The 13,539-nt window shown below is 49.9% G+C and overlaps 1 long non-coding RNA gene across 1 annotated transcript in view; it reads right to left on the bottom strand.

Moving 5' to 3' along the window:
• Positions 1–283: 283 nt before the first annotated feature.
• Positions 284–13,539, bottom strand: part of LOC123282126 (uncharacterized) — a 33,704-nt gene continuing 20,448 nt past the window's right edge. The window contains exon 3 of the long non-coding RNA XR_011499283.1: positions 284–474. This is a non-coding gene — a long non-coding RNA (uncharacterized lncRNA). The remainder of the gene's footprint in view (positions 475–13,539) is intronic.

The raw sequence follows: 13,539 nt of genomic DNA, 5'->3' as shown, positions 1-13,539 counted from the left end.
GTGACAGAGCTTTCAGCATCCCAGCCACATGCAGCTACCACAGTGTGACAACTGATGGACAGGTGGTGTGGTTCCCTGACCGGGAACTGAACCCGGGCCGTGGCAGTGAGAGTGCTGAATCTCAACCACTAGCCCACCAGGGCTGGCTCATGTTAGGATACCCAAGAAGATTTCTATGGCAACGACAGACAGAAAGCCTACTGGAACAAAGGACAATTCCCTGTTCCAGCTTTGGGGAAGACAAAACAAACACTTGAAAATAAGGCAGCAAGAACAGAACAAATGTGCCCAAACCCCCATGCGATTAGCCCCATTATCAGCAGGGACAAGCCGCGTTCAGGACAGAGTGCCTGAGCCAGCACTGGAGGCTAATCTCACCGGGAATTCAAGCTTCAGTAACTCGCTGTCAGCATTTCTCAGAAAGAATCCACAGATTTTGAACTTTCACCTTTTGTATGTTATTTCTTCTTATCTCTAAGAAGAAAGAAAAAGAAAAAGAAAAAGTAAACCAACACAGTTTGCCTGGACTTGCAGTGATTGGTCAAAAATGAAGACACAGCGCTGACTGGTATTTGGATCTTGTCACTTTCTGGCAACTTCCTTCCTTTTTCACCCCCCTCAAGGCAGACCCCATCCACGCTTAGGGTGGACACGTTTTTCTACTCCACTCCCTCCCAGTGTCCCCTTTTCGTGCTCTGTCCTTGATTTGTTGTTTTAAGGGATCACTGGTGAAGGAAGGGGTCACTGGGAAGCATCCCGCTTCCTCCTCTCGGCCTCCCAGGAACAGAGCCGTTGCATCCCCTGATGGAAGCACAGAAGGGGCCTGTCCCTCTGTCCGGCCACCTCCTGAGACAGGACTGTCCTGGGCCTCACACTTGATGACCGTGCCGCAGGAAGGGGAGCAGAGGCCAGAGGATCCTAGGGAGTCTCAAAGCCCCTCCCAAGGCAAAGGCGGATCCCCTGGACTGTGTGTGGTGTCCGGGGAGGACAAGGGCAGATAAGGACCACGGAGAAGCAGGAAGCACACGTTGCACACTCGCTCCCGTCCACAGGCTTCCCACAGGCAAGGCCCCTTAGCTCACGGTCCTTACACTGTAGTCTAGCTTGTAATTTTGGGAATCTGCCCTTTTTAACATCCCACCTCACACCTTTGAAAAATGCCTGCAGTTCCACAGCACGCAGAGTGGGAGGAGCATGGAATTCGGAGTTGGGAAAACCTGGGTCCAGCTCCATGCTGCCTTTTGGGTGTGAGGGCCTTAGGTAAGGGGGCTATCTCTGGGGGCGCAGTGTCAGTGAACTGTGGACCCACAAGCAAGATGGTTGTGAGGCTTCCGTGGGACTCCCAGGGTGAGAACTGCTGCATATGGTGGTGCCCACTGAATGTTCGGGTTTGGGAGAGGGGAGGTTGGTCCAAAGGGGAGAAGACTGAAGGCACTTCCCCGCTCCCCAGATATCTCTGGGGAGAAATACTGCTCAGTTACCCATCCCTGAGACACGGGCGACTGTTGACTGGCACTTTCCTCTTCCCAACAGGCTGAGAGAGTGGCGATGAAGGTTGAGGGGGTTATACTCATTTTCTATTGCTGAGTAACAAAGTGCCAGAAACAGTGGCTTAAAACAACACACAGTTTTGATCTCGCAGCGTCTGTGGGTCAGGAGTCCGGACACGGCTTAGCTGGTCCTCTGCTCAGGGTCTCCCCAGGCTGAAATCAAGGTGTCCACAGGGGCTGTGATCTCCTCCGAGGCTCAGGGGCCTCTTGCAGGCTCACTGGCTGTTGGTGGGATCCAGTTCCTTGCAGCAGTAGGGCCGAGCTCCTGTCCTCTTGTGACTGTCGGCGGGTCCACTCTCAGCTTCTAGAGGCCACCTTCGGGTCCTAGACACTGATCCACCCCCAACATGGATGCTTCAAGCCCGGAGTGGGATGGCTCTGCCTTCAGTCAGCTATGAAGGAGACTCACAAAATGCAATGTGTGTAATGCAGCCAAGGAGTCTGCCACTTTGCCAAGATCCTGTAACCTAATCCAGGGAGAGGCTATCCCGTCTCTTCACCAGTCCCACCTACACCCAGGAGAGGGGCAAAGTCATCTTAAAATTCTTGGAATCAGCCTATCACTGGGAAAAATAGGCTCAGGGCATCGGACCTGCAGGAAGGGGAAGAGGGGCCGGGCGCCCACAGTGGCATGAGGCCTTGATGTCTCCTCGGCTTCTAGGAAAGGGAAAGACCATTCGAGTGAGAAGGACTTTGAAAGAGGAGTGGCTTAAAGCCAGAATAGGCCCAGCCAGGTATATCTCCTGAGTTTCCTTGGGACATTTCAGTCATTTTTAAAGAAAGACTGCATATCAAAGAAGTATTGGCAGAGGGGGAGGTTTTTGCTGCCTCTTCTCTGACTAATGTGGGCCCAGGTCTATTTCGGAGACACGTGGCATTATCAGACAGAGAAGAACAGAGAGGCTGGATGCATACAGACATCATGCCAGCCAGCAGAGAGGTCGTCTTCTTGAACGCCCTCCTTAGGAAGAGACTCCTCAGGCTGCTTCAGGGCCCGGCTGTGCTGGCTGCCACCTCTGACAGGCAGGACAGACCCGGGTTTGACTGAAATCCTCCAAGCTGAAGTTTTGCCCTTTTGTAACCTCGGGGAAGGCAGGGAAAATTATTCATAGATTCACAGATGAGAGAGAAAGAGACAGACAGAGATGTAGAGGCAGAGAGAGAGATTCATAGATCATCCAGCCTTCATGCTAAAGGCTGAGAAAGCCCCAGGGCTGGGGTGGGACCCCTCCAGAGACCAAGCTACCAGCCAGGCTAGTCTCCCAGGGCCAGGGAACCACTGAGGCAGGGGAGCAGAAACTGAAGCCGGTGGCGAGGCCATCGAACCAATGCTCACGGAACAACAGTGCCCTCCAGCCCATCGCCATTTTTGAGATTCCGCCAAGGGCCCTTCAAAATCTTTCCCATCCACTCTTCAGCAGGGCTGCCTGGAGCCAAACCATTCCGTGGGAGCTATTTATTGCATGCTTACAATGTGCTGGGCTCTGCGGGAACTCAATAAAGAGGCCAGACACAAACCTGTGAAAAATTAGATGGCAGGGCCAAATGCAAGGAAGACAAAGGAAGAGATACCCTGGGGTAGCGAGTGATGAATTGCCAGATGGTGAAGATAAAAGCCTGCAAGGAGTGTCGAAGAGGCAGTGACCGCCTCATGCTGGTGGATGAGCCAGAGGCTGACTTGATTACACGTTTCAGCGTGGGTTCAGTCCAGACCATTCTTGTTTCCTTTCACCACCCTCCTTTTCCTCCCCGCTCCCCTGTCCCCAATCTTCTGGAAGTTTGGAAGTAGAGGTGTTTTCCTAGCAAAGTTCCAAGAACAGTTGTCATTTGGGGGCTCAGTCTAAACTGGCTTCTGACGAACAGCAAGCAAGCTTAAAGAAGCAGCAATTTTTTAAAATAATAATTCTGTTTGACTTGATGTGGTATCTTAGTTTTGGCAGGAGACACAGAAAGTCATAGATTGCTATCTTCGCTTTCGTTAACGACTTCTATGTGGGTAGAATCAAAATGTTCGTGACCCCAGTTTAATTCAAGCTGATCTTGAGTCAGCAATGCTGTTGAGTCTGACCTAACCCGAGGGACCCAAGGAGTCAGTCAACAAGCGTTTACTAGCCGCTACCTAGAACAAGGCAGACTCCGAATTTGTGTTCCTAGAACTTCAGTTTATTGGTAGAGAGAGAAGTAACAGGGAATTACAATATAGTGTGTTTTGGTTATTTATTTGCTGTGTAAAACACCATCCTAAAACTCAGTGGCTTGAGCAAACACTGGTTTTTCTCTCTCACAATTCTGTGGCAGCCTGGGCTCAGCTGGCGAGTTCTTCTGCTTCACATGCAGCAGCAGCTGCACTCAGCTGTAGCTCGGCAGGGCCTGGAAGGTCCAAGATGGCCTCTCACCTCCAGGGTCGCTCATCACACAGTAGCCTAGCCTGGGCTTCTTGAGAGTGTGGTGGCTTGCTTCCAGGGGGAGTGTTCCAAGAAAGCAAGCCCCAGTCTGCAAGTCCTATCAACCGTTTGCTTGTATCCCTCTGATTAATGTCCCAATGGCCAAAGCAAGTCACACAACCAAGCCCACAGTCAATGCAGGAGGGAACCACATAAGGTGCACATGGAAGGGGCACCTAACCCAGACTTCAAGATCAAGGGTGGCTTCCTGGAGGCACAGACATTGACTTGAGACATGAAGGATGGGTATTCCTGTCAGGGACATCCATAGTTTTTCCTGTGGAGCAACTCCACAAGTTGTTATTTCTTGGAGAACCACTCATATGATGTGTATTAGGTATACTATGCATATAAAGTTATTGACTGTTTTATTTGCAAGATTTAATCAACCGTTAGAAGACAGAATTATGAACACGCTTTTCATATGGCTGCTGCTACAAGCAAGATTGATTAGATTGCCATCATTTCCTTCCTACTTGCTCCTGTCCTGGTTCCCAGCAATATTGACCCTAATTTTTAATTCCACATGTCAGCATTTCCTGTTCTTGCTTTTCAACTTGATAGCAGTGGATTCCTTAGAACTAGTAATGTTGATTGTTAAGCTTTAATTCTTGTAGGATTATCATTTCCTGATTTTTCCACTGATTTTTCTCGAGATTCTGAAAAACATGTAAATTTCCAAGAATGGCTGAAAAGGAATTCTTGCACAGGGAAACACTACTATTGTGGCTGAAACAAAGACGATAAGGGGGAGAGACAGTCAAAGTGAGGGAGGAGAGGTAGAACTCATGGGAATGTCTCATAAGCCATCTTAAGTTTGAGCTTTTTCTTAAGAGAAATACAAATCACCGAAAGGTTTTAAAAGGGGAGTGACATGGTCAGAATTGCATTTTAGAAAGATCTCCAAGGCTGAACCGTGGACAATGGATTGGAGGCAGGGAAATCTAGAAGACTGGTGGAATAATTCAGGAGGGAGATAATGGTGGTCTGATCTAGGTAGGGGTCATGGTGATGAGGGTAAGCGGACAGATTTGAGAAATACTTAGGAGGAGCATTTGACAAGCCTTCATGACTGATTGGATGTAGGACATGGGTGACTGGACAAAGTTTTCGCAATCAAACTTTGGTCTCACATCTGATGACCTGCCCAAGAAGATACCCCAAGTCCTGAATCTTTGCAGAGAGAAACACTATTTCTTCTTGTAGCTACCCCCAACGCCCCCAGTTTTTCCTTTTATGAACTCTCTCCCTCCTTTCCCCCTTATACAGTAACTGTCTTAACCTTGAAGTTTCTTAAACAAAAATTGTTTTTAAAATTATGATTTTCTACCATAATACTCAAGCATCTCCCAGAGACAACTCTGCCCCATCATGTCTCTTTGGGGTTTAAATAGTACTTTATCCCATTCTTTAGGCAAGACCATGCAAAGGCAAATTTCAGAATGAAATTCCAAGATAAAGGAAAGCAATAAAGAAGAGCCCTTTTCACAGGGCGACTGCTGGCCTATATGATACCTCAGTGCTTCTGAAAAAGGCACTAACCAACCCCCTTGGCTGATGCAGCCCCGAGTGGTTTGGTTTCTGAAGCTACAACTGGGAATGCTGACCAGCGTGAGGGGATGGGGCCGTGAAAAACATGTTCATGATCTCTGCCCCCCGTAGAGAGATACTTCTCCACTGTCCCTCACATTACTGTACCTCTTGCCAGGAGAGGCAACTATCTTTTCAGGGATGTTTATATAGCAAATAGCCTGGAAGATAGAGATAGTGTCTTCTTCCAGAGAAAAGGGCAGGTTTGTTTGCTATCCAGTATGATAAAGAAGACTCCATCCAAGGGCAAGGTCAGGCATGTTTGCTTGCATCTCATTATAAAAAATTGGAGTTCCCTAAGTGCAGACTTGCTCAGCAGTGATGCCAACCCACTGCATGTGTGGAATCCATCTGGACATCTCCATCTGGCCTTGAGGAGCAAGGAGAACTGATGCACAAGCATGAAGTTCAAGCTGCTTCCTGTGCTGTAAAGTCCTTTGTCTCTGACCCAGGAGTCTCGTTTCTTCTGCCAGCATCCACTAAACTATGGCAAGCTAACTGTTGGCTTGTGAGTACGGTAAAATCTCAGATCCTTCAACATTCTGAAAGTCTCATGGAGTTTACATTCTAACGGGGAAGAAAAAACACATAAACAAGCAAAGTAATTGTAAATTGTCATAGTGGCTAAAAATAGATTAGGGGCTAAAATAGAGAATGTGGGGCACTGCAGGGAGTAGAGACAGGATAGCGAGGGAAGACCTCACGGAAGTGGTACCATTTAAACCGAGGAGTGATACCATTTCAAGTGTCTGACGGGGGAGTTAGGCAGAACCATGTGAAGAGTGAGGCCCAAGGACTCTGGACAGAGGCAATAACATGCACATCCTGAGACATATGGGAGGAACAGCAAAAAGACCAACGTGCCTCCAAGATGGCAAATGAGGGAGAGCCGTGGCCTGAGATGAGGTGGTAGAAGAAGGCATGGCAAGATCATGCACAAATCCTTGGTGTTGTGCACGAGAGTTTGGGCTTTTCTCAAAGCTTTCAAGCAGGGAGTGAGTTAACCTGGTTGACCTCCTGGACGGTCATTGTCTGTGTGGAGCTCAGTGTGGCACGGGAGAGGAGTGGAGACAGATAGCCAAAGAAACACTTGGGGAGAGAATGTAAACAACACACATTAACTTTGGGTGGTAAATACTGACACCAAAGATCTGGCCATCAAACATGATGATAGGCCAGAAATGCTGTAGCTTTTAGAAATGGGCCTGACTCTTTTAGAAGAAGTTCAGAGCGGTAGGCAAGTATCTATGGATACATTTTATAAAACTAATATTTCTCCAATGACTTATTTTAGCAATGGCTTTATCTCTACTGTTTGATTTTCTCTTGGCAATGCTTCCAAACACTTTTCTCGGACCATCCTTCGCCTCTTTATCAATAACCAGTGACCTATAAAGAAAAACTTAACTACACTGGAGAAGTTGCTATTTATCATTTATTTTTTTATTTTTATTATTACTATTATGCCTTTTTTAGTGAGGAACATTGGCCCTGAGCTAACATCTGTGCCAGTCTTCCTCTATTTTGTATGTGGGATGCCACCACAGCATGGCTTGATGAGTGGTGCATAGGTCTGCACCCAGTACCCGGGCCCACAGACCCTGGGCTACCAAAGCGGAGCATGCGAACTTAACCACTGCGTCACCTGGCTGGCCTTGAGAAGTTGCTATTTCAAGGACTTATGAAATGAAGAATTCTCTCTACTTCATTTTGTGAGCTTTAATAGCAGTGTTCTTAGGGTGAAAGCATGTGTGTTAGTGAGGTTAAAATCAGCTACAACAGCAATAAATCTAAAACATGAGTAATGCAGGTTGACAGAGCACTCGGCTCCACACAGGCATTCAGGCCCTGGAGATGGCCGCTCAGGCCCTTGTGGCTGCACCATCTGGAACACGTGCTCTCCAGCAAAGGCAGAAAGGCGTGGAGGAAGTACCCTGGTTTTTATTGCCTCAGCTCAGAAATGGCACATGTCGCTTCCACTTATGGTCCATTGGCCAAAATTAGGAGTCCATATCTCAACTGAATGGGAAGAAAAGCTGGGAAATGTAGAAAGGATGTGAAGTGTTTGGTGAGCCTTGTTTCTGCATGGTATATATAAAACATTTAGGAACCAAAAGGGAGAGGAAATGACATGGAATTTACCAAGTGCCTTCTCAGTGTCAGGCACCTGGAATTTTGTCCCCACATTTATCTTCTGTTACTGTATAACAAGTGACCACAGATTTAGTGGCTTAAAACTACACTCATTTATTAGCTCACTGCTGTAGATCAGAAGCCCAGGTGGTGTCAACTGGATTCTCTGCTCAAGATCTCACAAGCTGAAATCAAGGTGTCACCGGGCTGGGCTCTTCTCTGGGGCCTCTGGGAAGAATCTGCTTCTGAGCTCAATCAGCTTGTTGGCAGAATCCAGGTCCTTGCAGCTGGAGGACTCAGGACTCTCAGCTTCTAGAAGCTGCTTTCTGGTCCTCACCCACAGCTCTTCCATCTTCAAAGCCAACAACAGCACATGGAATCATCCTCAGGCTTTGAATCTCTCTGACTTTTCCTTCCACTAGCAGTCAGAGGAAACTTTGTTTTTATTGGATGACAGAGAAGTAATGAGGTTACAGTCATGCACCGCATAATGACATTTTGGTCAACAACGAACTACATAGTTGATGGTGGTCCCATAAGATTAGGACCATACAACCTAGGTGTGTAGTAGGCTATACCATCTAGGTTTGTGTAAGTCGCTCTATGATGTTTGCACAATGATGAAATCATCTAACAGCACATTTCTCACATTTCTCAGAACGTGTGCCTATCATTAAGCAACAAATGATTGTATTAGACCCCGGCAGGTCTCAAGAAGCTGGGCAGGGTCCAGACCTCAGCTTCCCAGGCAGAGCCCTTGGGAGCAGAGCAGCTGGTTGTGTAGTAGCCCCGGGGGCCTTGTCACGCTCTGAGATGTTGAGCTCCAGCATGGAGCAGAAGTAGCAACACCGTATCCGTGGTTTTGAGTGCTGTGCAAGTTCAGAGCCACCAGAATCCAGAGGCTATATAGAGGGGAACAAAGTTGCCACCACAACTACCTGCATGGATCAGGGACAAAGGCCCAGCTGAGATACTGTACATGCCAGGAGGCACCTATATGAGCAGATGACAGTCTGGGCCAGATGCTGCCCACCCATTGGCTTGTTGGGGTAATGGAAGCACGCTGGAACTTGGCGTGATATAAGCCACAACCTCAGGGGAAGGGAAGGATGAGTTTCCATCACCCTGGCAGGATGTAATCTGGAAACAGACACCAAGTTGAGATGTAGACAAATGGAATATGCTGTCTTTCTTGCACACTTTGCTTTTTGCAGGGTCTGTACAAGCTCCATCACTGGGGAATCAGTAGGTTTGGTCCATCATTGGTTGGCCCTGGAGTCAGTGCGCTCCTAAGGTCATCCCAAGCCCACAGTGCACTCCTCCTGGCAACGTCAGCCTTCTCCACTGAGCACAAAGAGAGAAGGGGCTTTAACTTAATGGGATGCATTTATTCAACAATTATTTATACATCTGTTATTGTGCTAGGCATTGGAGATATTATAAGGGACCAACCAGATGTGGAATTTATACTCTAAGAAGGGGAAAAGATACATGATAAATAAGTAAAATACGTGGATGTTAGACTGTAGGAGGAGTTGGAGTGGAGGTGCAATTTCAGACAGGAGGCCCTGCTGAGAAGGGGACGTTTGAATGTGACCTGAGGGAATGCTGTGGACATCTGGGTGAAGGGCCTTCCAGAGAGAGGACACAGCAGGAGCAAAGGCCCTGAGGTGGAGCACACCTGACACTAGAGGACGGCAAGGAGACCGAGGGTCTTGAGCTGGGTAGGCCACCGGGATAATTGTAAAAGGTGTGGCCAGAGAGGCAGCAGGGACCAGGACTCTGCAGGCCATGGTGAGGACTGTGGCATTTACTCTGAGTGACATGGGCAGCTCCAGTAGGATTTGCTCTTTGGGAGTGAAAGAGGCAGAAACTGGGAGAAAACAAGAAGGATGTGAGAACATAACTATGAGCATCCTGAGATTCTTAGAGAATTAAGGGAGCATTTAAGATGACTTTGTTCCTAAGACGGCTATCTCAACGTTTTGCAATATTTCACCATTTTCCCCTTCAGGAGATCATGCCACCACCAGCAAAGTCACAGCCTGTCAGCACTTCCACAAACTGAAGCCGCCCCCTGCTGGCCGGCCGCGGCGCGGCAGCCTGGCAGCTCCGCCCGATGGCAGCCTTGTGGGTACTGCATTCAGCGCGGGCGAGGGCAGGGATCTGTTTCTCTCCATCTGACCCCTTTCCCGGAGGGCAGCCACCTGCAGGGTGAGTCCTGGCGAATGTTTTCTGCACCCGACTCGGGGCAGCGCCTCAGTGCCTCTCAGGGGCTTCTGCTCGGATTTCCCCTGAGGTCCCTGATGTCCCGTCCCCCCAAGTGCACTGAGGGCACCAGGAAGAGCCCAGCGCCTTCCCTCCTCAAGAGTCTTCCCAGGGCACCCCAGGCTGCCCACAGGGCTGGGTGCTGCCCACGCTGCCTCGGTGGGACCCATGCCTGAGACTGGTGGAGGCCTTTCCTCCCTCAGGGGCTCGGTTGTCTGTTCGAATAAACCAAGTCCTCAGGAGGAGGAAGGGGACAGTCAAAGGGCTGGAATGGCCTGTTTCTGGTCCTTCCTGTTGTGGCTCTGTCCTGCTCCAGGAACGTCTCCTCACTGCCCTCCTTCCTAGCCCACTGCCATTCAGGGTCCTGGGTAAGGAGGGCAAAGGTGCCATCTGGGTGCTCTCCAATGCTGGACTCACTGGGCCTCCGACCACACGTCCCTGCCCAGCGGTGTGCTCAGCCCTGAGTCGCTGTGTGGGCCGTGTCCGTGTGCCGAGCGGCCCTGTCTTGCCATGCTCTCACCTCCACGTGTGCACGCCCACATTCAGGAGGCAGTGTCATGTATGGGTGGTGCTGTGTGAGCAAGTGAGTTCAGGCATACTGTGCACCTTTCAAGAGTGCCTTCTGGAATTTACTCCTTTATACTCATTATGGATTGGATTGTGTTCCCCCGAATTCATATGCTGAAGGCCTAACCCCTAATGTGACTGTACATGGAGACAGGACCTTTAAGAAGGTGACTAAGGTTAAATGAGGTCATAAGGGTGGGGCCCTGATCCAATCTGAGTGGTGGCCTTAGAAGAGGAAGAGGCACCAGGGATGCTTAAGCACGGAGGAAAGGCCACGTGAGGACACAGAGAGAAGGCGGCCACCTGCAAACCACGGAGAGAGACCCCCAGAGAAAACAAACTGCTGACATCTTGGTCTGGAACTTCCAGCCTTCAGAAACTAAGAAAATACATTTCTGTTGTTCCAGCCTCCCAGGCTGTGGTATTTTGTTATGGCAGCCTGAGCAAACTGACGCAATACCCCTATGTTTTTATGATAGGAGATTGACAAATGACAAGAGAGGCAAAGAGAGAGAGGGAGAGGCACTCTATTCTGAAACCTCCTCCCTTTTTAGTAAGGCAGAGGCTGGGTTGGGAATGAAAAGCAGGAAACAGCAAAGGGACAAATGCTGCTCAATTTTGCCATGATCCCACAGGATCTTCAACCTATGGGTTGTATGCTGTTTCCCCTCCCTAATCATCATCAGGAGCCTACAGCAGGGCCCAATAGTCTTTTACAGCCTCCCATTTGCCAGAAGACTTCTTGAGCCAGGAGTTGATGCAATTGCTGCTGCAGCTGAAACTCGCCCCTGGCCTCGGGCAAGCATTTCTGGTGGAGCACCGAAAACTTCGGCATCCCGGGCGGCATGTTAAGCTGGGACTAGGCACAAATAGCTCTCAGCATTGTTCACTATGGCACAGCTCTCCCGCCCTTTTAAAAATAGCAGCGCTGTGTCTGAAATTTTCAAGAGAAGACATGTTGGGTATGTGTCTCTGTGTTCGCCGCACCCTCCTCTATCTTCATTCTAAGGAGATACAGAATTAGAACATCGCAGAAGGGAAAGGGGACCGGAGATCATTGTCACACAGCCACACCCACACACACACCCCTTCACCTCACTTCACAGCGAGGTCCTCACCACGCGCACCACCTAAGGGCAGTGTGTTAGTAAGAACCTGTCTTCTCTAAGCCTCCAGGATTAATCCATAGATGAATTTGTCTGAAAATAAATGGGTAGACTTCAGACTCAGCCTCATTGGTTGAGATCAGCTGAAAAACTACACTGAGTCAGAGAGAAAGAGGAAGAGAGTGGAGTGATTTTAGTAATGGACCAGACATGATTTTCAAAGGCAACATCTCTCCTAGTCAGGCTGCCCCAAAGCCATGAAGCCACCATCTTGGACGGGAACAGGAGAGGGGAATGTGGCTGCTGGAGCAGGCTCAAGGCCCCTCTACTCCACCCTCACTGCTCCATAGGCCTGACTCAGCTCAGGGCCGCTGTGTACCCAGCACGGGGGTGTGGACTCAGAGTGCAAGAGGACCCCCGGCATTCTGCCCTCTGGTAGCAAAAATAGTGGTGCTTGGAAGTGACAGCTGGGATAGTTGGAATTGTTATGAGAAATTCCAAGAGGGCCAGAGGCTTCCAGAGGAGCCTGCAAGTTGAGATGCGAATGAGTGTTCCATCTAGGGAAAGAAAAATGTTTAAAGAACCCTGTCATTCCCAACGGTCAGCTCCAAGTCCCAAACTGAGAAAAATGCTATTTGCTTAGGAGAAAGAAGGCAGCCGCTCAGTACAAACACTGGGTCCACGAGGTGACCGGCATTGCTCCCACGGCCGTCCCCAGCGCTCTCACCAGTCACGCTCCCTTATTCCCGCCGCCATACCCATCCCTGCATCATGACAGCTCTCCTCCCAGCCAGCTGCTCCCAGGAAAAGCTGTCTTCTGCCACTGGACCCCTCACACAAACAGACGTCTTACGCGAGGCCGAGGGTCAACTCCTACCCCTTTTCTGCCAGTTTCCTTTCTCTTCCTCACCACTGTTCACTGCTTCCTGCTGCTTTCTCCCTTCTGCTTTCTAAGCAAAGGGTCACTTCTTGAGCACTTACTGTTACTGTGTACTAGGCGCTGGGTTAGGAACTGCACGGACTTTCTCTCATTCAATCATCAAAATCACCCTCAGGAAGGAGACAAATTACCCCCAGTTTTCAGAGGAATAAATGTGCGTGCGGAGAGATTGCCCGCCTTGACTGAGGCTGCACAGCTAATTAGGGTCAAGGTCAAGACTGGAGGCCCTGTGCTTCTCTATCCTGCACGGCTCCCCGCAGCCCCCCTAGGACTGCCCGTGGCATCAGGACGGGGCAGGCATGGCTTTGGCAGAGGGTGCTGTGGTGGCCTCCTGTGAGCCCCAGGCCAGGCTCTGATGTCAGATTTCAAACCCTCCCTCGTGGACTCCCAAGCTGGTACTGCTGCCCCTCCCCCAGGCTTTGGGACTCTGCCACAGGCCAGGGCCCTGCTCTCCTGGGGCGCTTCACACCCCACCCCAACACCACCCCACCCCAACACCACCACAAACTGCCAGATTCCAGCGAGATGAAAAGTAACCCTTCCTACAGAAAGCTTAGGGCCCAAACTCAGTCATAGGCGAAAGTGGCCCCAGAGAGGAGGGGATGGCAACTTCTCACAAGGTCAGACAGAAAGCTCACACTTTCAGTACATTTTTTAAAAGTTTCAGCAGAAACTGCCCACTTCCCGTGGGAAGAAAAACTCCTGGAGCTAGCCCAAGTCGCGGACACACTCCTCACATCCACAGTGGCCCCTTCATCAGCACCCCAGTTCCTCTAGCTGCTGGACAGTCCCAGTCCTCTGGACACAGGAGGGCAGTAGCTGGCCCGGCCAGTGAGGGCTGTCCACTAACAACCAGCCCAGGCAGCGCTCCAGGGAGCCAGGGATCAGAGCCCAGGGTCAAACAGGAGGAGGAATCTGGGTCAAGGTTGGGCCCTGAACAG

The sequence above is a fragment of the Equus asinus genome, chromosome 29, assembly GCF_041296235.1.
Source record: "Equus asinus isolate D_3611 breed Donkey chromosome 29, EquAss-T2T_v2, whole genome shotgun sequence".
Classification (NCBI taxonomy): Eukaryota; Metazoa; Chordata; class Mammalia; order Perissodactyla; family Equidae; genus Equus; species Equus asinus.
The sequence above is the reverse complement of the archived record's forward strand: the minus strand, read 5'-3'. Positions and strand labels throughout refer to the sequence as shown.